Consider the following 6,000-nt stretch of genomic DNA (forward strand, 5'->3'; position numbering starts at 1 on the left):
ATATGTCATCCTCAACAAAACCATAACCAAGCCACTTGATACACACCCTCCCAGATGAACAGTCACAACAACGACAATATTCTGAACAAATATTTAATCATGTTTAATCAGCAAACAAAGTTGAATGAATCTCACACCTAATATACAGCATTATGGTCAGTTCAGACTTCCACAAAAACTATATAAAAAAAAAACATGCTTATTTGTTTTGCTTGGTCAGTGTGTTCACCCTGTTGGGGTATGGCAGTGTGAATTGGCTTTTAGGTGCTTTGGAAAACAAAACAAAACAAACAAAGCAAAAAAAAAAAAAAAAAAAAAAATATATATATATATAATATATATATTAGTGCTGTCAAACAATTAATCGCATTCAAAATAAACGTTTTTGTTTACACAATATATCTGTGTACTGTGTATATTAATTTTGTATATATAAATACAAACACATGCATATATGTATTTTGAAAATATTTACATGTATATACATTTATATTATACAAGTATATTTAATATATAAACAACATATTTTTTCTGAAATATATACATGTTTATATTTATATATACAAAATTAATATACACAGTACACACACATATTATGTAAACAAAAACTTTTATTTTGAATGTGATTAATCGCTTGACAGCACTAATATATATATATATATATATATACACAGGTCCTTCTCAAAAAATTTGCATATTGTGATAAAGTTCATTATTTTCTGTAATGTACTGATAAACATTAGACTTTCATATATTTTAGATTCATTACAACACAACTGAAGTAGTTCAAGCCTTTTATTGTTTTAATATTGATGATTTTGGCATACAGCTCATGAAAACCCAAAATTCCTATCTCAAACAATTAGCATATTTCATCCGACCAATAAAAGAAAAGTGTTTTTAATACAAAAAAAGTCAACCTTCAAATAATTATGTTCAGTTATGCACTCAATACTTGGTCGGGAATCCTTTTGCAGAAATGACTGCTTCAATGCGGCGTGGCATGGAGGCAATCAGCCTGTGGCACTGCTGAGGTGTTATGGAGGCCCAGGATGCTTCGATAGCAGCCTTAAGCTCATCCAGAGTGTTGGGTCTTGCGTCTCTCAACTTTCTCTTCACAATATCCCACAGATTCTCTATGGGGTTCAGGTCAGGAGAGTTGGCAGGCCAATTGAGCACAGTAATACTATGGTCAGTAAACCATTTACCAGTGGTTTTGGCACTGTGAGCAGGTGTCAGGTCGTGCTGAAAAATGAAATCTTCATCTCCATAAAGCTTTTCAGCAGATGGAAGCATGAAGTGCTCCAAAATCTCCTGATAGCTAGCTGCATTGACCCTGCCCTTGATAAAACACAGTGGACCAACACCAGCAGCTGACATGGCACCCCAGACCATCACTGACTGTGGGTACTTGACACTGGACTTCAGGCATTTTGGCATTTCCCTCTCCCCAGTCTTCCTCCAGACTCTGGCACCTTGATTTCCGAATGACATGCAAAATTTGCTTTCATCCGAAAAAAGTACTTTGGACCACTGAGCAACAGTCCAGTGCTGCTTCTCTGTAGCCCAGGTCAGGCGCTTCTGCCGCTGTTTCTGGTTCAAAAGTGGCTTGACCTGGGGAATGCGGCACCTGTAGCCCATTTCCTGCACACGCCTGTACACGGTGGCTCTGGATGTTTCTACTCCAGACTCAGTCCACTGCTTCCGCAGGTCCCCCAAGGTCTGGAATCGGTCCTTCTCCACAATCTTCCTCAGGGTCCGGTCACCTCTTCTCGTTGTGCTGCGTTTTCTGCTACACTTTTTCCTTCCCACAGACTTCCCACTGAGGTGCCTTGATACAGCACTCTGGGAACAGCCTATTCGTTCAGAAATTTCTTTCTGTGTCTTACCCTCTTGCTTGAGGGTGTCAATGATGGCCTTCTGGACAGCAGTCAGGTCGGCAGTCTTACCCATGCTTGCGGTTTTGAGTAATGAACCAGGCTGGGAGTTTTTAAAAGCCTCAGGAATCTTTTGCAGGTGTTTAGAGTTAATTAGTTGATTCAGATGATTAGGTTAATAGCTCGTTTAGAGAACCTTTTCATGATATGCTAATTTTTTGAGATAGGAATTTTGGGTTTTCATGAGCTGTATGCCAAAATCATCAATATTAAAACAATAAAAGGCTTGAACTACTTCAGTTGTGTTGTAATGAATCTAAAATATATGAAAGTCTAATTTTATCAGTACATTACAGAAAATAATGAACTTTATCACAATATGCTAATTTTTTGAGAAGGACCTGTATATATATATATAAAATGTTTACTCAGTTGACATAAAATTCTTAAATAAGGTACTTTCTCTATTTTTGCAATATTCAAGTGTTCATGTCCCTGAATAATATCTGCATGCACCGAACTCTGAAGAGTACACATAATATCTAGTAGACAGCGATCCTTGTGAGTGAGAAGTCTGGTGTGGAGGCTGGATCTGGAACTGATATCTGTCCAGGTTATCTGTCTTCACGAACTGTCCTGAAATACAATTGAAACAAACAATGTAGTGTGAGGCTCTTGTGAATGCTCATTTTGGCATCAATGGTGAAGAGTACAGAAAATTCTGCCGGACTGAAATTCAGTCTTTGGTGAATAGTCTTCAAGAGTGCAAATAAGATTTTCAGTTTTAAGTACTTTTAAGGCTCATGTAAGGTTTCCACAAGCAACAAAGTTTGCTTGAACAAAAACTTCACAACATTTAAAGTTTGGAAAATAATATACATGCAGACCGTTACAGTTTAAAGGGAGGTACGTTCACTGCTAGCTGTCTCTGGTTCTGTCTTACCGTTATTAATTTTAATTTCAAATAACTTTTTTATTATCATCTGTCTTTTTTCGAAATTATGATGGACCCCTCTGTAGGTTGTGGTGTATGTAGTGTCATACAGGAAATATTTTATATTTATTTGATATATTTTTTTGAATGTTTGATCAACTTTTGAATGTTTGAGGTTTTACTTACTAGTCAGATGGTTCATGGCGCTTTGGAGATGTTCTTCGACAAGAGACCCGTCCCAGCTCTGCAGCACGGTCATTAGCATGGAAGAATATAGGAACAATATGTCACATAGCCAACAAAATGTAGTATACAATGTCAGGTTTATTAGACATAAACAAACTACAGCAAAATTGAAATGCAGAAAAGATTAATAATAATAATAATATACAACAAATCTTAAGACACCATTATTCATATTTTTAGGTTTTACAGATGCATGATGATATAGTTACTATATTGTGAAATATGTTATTTAATAAGATTTCTCAGATCACCTGTGTTTCCTGTATCTCATGCCAGCAGATCCCATTACAAATCTTCTTGTAACTTCCCCCGTTTTAGGTATTTCTTTTCTGACGCTCCTGAAATCACAGTACAATTTATCAATATTTGTTTGCAATTAAAGTTAAAAACGTGTTTGAAATAGTTTCAGCCCATGTAAATGACGTCATCGATTGAGCCCGCAGTGCAGACTTTTAGTTGAAATTAATTAGCTTAGTGACTTCCTTTTATCTAGACAAAGTACCAGCAAAACATTTACAAAACTATCAACGCCGCTAATCTACACATAAAATGTGCTTAAAATCTCAAACGTTCATTAATAAGAGCTCAAATCTATAGTTAGCTTTCCTCAAATAGTTAGCCTCTAGCTAGTTAACAGTTGTGATGCTAACGGTCTTTTTGAAGACACTAAACCACTCCTGTAAATAAAGATTCGACAAAAACGTGTCAGTTACATGTAAGAAAGTGTCAGGAACGGTTGTATGTATTATTTGTGTAATTGTAGGGACTAAACTTACCTGAAAGCAGTGAAAACAGCAGAGAGACAGTCTCTTCCTACTTGTCAGATAGTGAGTTGACGCCGTTACCATGGTAACCTCCCCCACTCCAGTTTAAATACATTTGAATGTTCAACACGCGCGCCATTGGCCCTGTCCACACGAACGCGGTTATTTTCAAACTGCAGGTTTTTACTCGCGGTTTGGCCGTTCGTCCTCACGCAAACCCTGCACCAGGTCACTGAAACCCAACATTTTGAAAGCTCCTGCCAGGGTGTATTTTTTTGGCTTGTGATGTCGGAGCCTGTGCTGTTATCTCCGCCTACTGGAAACGTTTTCATGCTTCTGATTGGCCAGCATGGCCTAAAACGCAAAGTTATGTATTTACATAAATAGTAAATAAAAGTCAAATAAAATGTCCTGAAACTTCATCATGTGTTGTTTAAGTGGATATAATAGGCCTACATCTAACTGTGAATTGAATGAGAATTTGAAAGCAGTGAATGCAAAACATTGTTTGAAGTCAGTTGTATAAAACAACAGGATATAGCCTACTATTCCATAATATAAAATACAAGGCATGAATATAATTTCACATGTAAACACATAATCTCACAATATGAGCTTCATGTTATGCATTTTAAAAATATATTTTCAATATGTAGTTCAATATGTTTAACAGTGTTTCACATGTGAATATATTACCTTTCTTTATGGGAAAACATTGGGATTTTAGTCAAAAATATTTGAAATGGATTTTACATGTGGCTCAAGATCAGCCATACTTGTATGTGGCCCACATATCTATATTTGACATCTGGGCCAAATACTACATTTGACATCTGGCCCATGTCTTGTGTGCCGTCTTAAAACTGGTACCACCTCTGCCAAACCTGGGCCATGTTTGGCCCACATACTGTATGCCAGTGCCGGATGAATGCCAGCCGTGCCAGATGCAGGCCAAATCTGGGCCAAGTTTGTTTGCTGACTGGGTTCTGTCTAAGCGAGGGTTTCCTGATCAGAACAAGCAACAATATAGACGAGAGTGTTCCGGCAGAAGCCTGGCACTGCAGGACTCAGGGGTTTAAGGTCTGTCCTCAGTCCACAGTCTGTTTGAGGTGAGAGAGAGAGTTATTTCTGTGTGCAGTGAAGGTTAAAGGTTTAGCTCAGAGAGCAGTGGCTTCCCTTCGGGCTTCAGACAGGCACTGTTTCATCGCAGGTCATTAAAGGCTCGCTGAAGAACCAGGAGCTCTTAGGATCGCTGCCTTCAGAACTCCCTAGGTTTCAGTGCGCTTTAGACAACCACTTGCTTTGTCCCACTGGTGCACACTAAGTAGATAAGACATCCGCTCCACTAGGGCTTTGTTTATATAACAGGGCAAACCTTGGATCTTTACACTTCTAAGCCGCAGTCTGAGGAAGACATACTGGACTTTGCTCTGGTGGGAAATGGCCAAAACACCAAAAGGCTTTCTCTTTCACACTCTTGATCTTGCATCGATGTCTATTTATTCATTTAGCCAACATTTTTATCCAAAACCACATACAAATACGGAAAAATACCAGCAGTTTATCATTTAAGAGTGCTGATACTCACAGTAATGGCAAGTACAAGAATCTAGAGTGGAAAAAGTAGAGGGATCAGTTTTGTCAAAAGAAAAATTTATGTTTCTGTTAGGGTTGCCAGGTCTTGGAAAAAACAAAAAAACAAATAACAATTGCGATTCAAATCTAGCCCAATCGTTTTTTTCTCTGGTTTAAGTAGCCCAATTTTTACACCGGTCAAGTAGCCCAATTGACAATGCTAGATACTGTCAGCTAATTTTATTTATTTTTATTATTTTATGATTAACTTGCATCTGATGGTAATGGTGGTGTTCGTGACCACCCGTGTGTAGAATAACACAGCTTTGCTCTCTTATGAGTATGCATGCTTATAAACAATGTTTTCATTTTCAGGTTAATACTTTTATAAGTGTGTTGACGTACAACTGCCATGTAAGTGGTGCAGAAATCCTGTTTGGTTTAGCTAGCTATAAGATTTTATGAATCTCTCAATCTATATTTAAGATAATATAAAGGTTGAAAGGTTAATTAGTGAAGAGAGGCAGACAGACTCATGCAGAACACTGTGAACATGATGCTTCTGGTATCTGTTTATAGCTCTATTATGTTTGTAAATTTCATT

This window comes from Barbus barbus (genome assembly GCF_936440315.1).
Source record: "Barbus barbus genome assembly, chromosome: 16".
Taxonomy (NCBI): domain Eukaryota; kingdom Metazoa; phylum Chordata; class Actinopteri; order Cypriniformes; family Cyprinidae; genus Barbus; species Barbus barbus.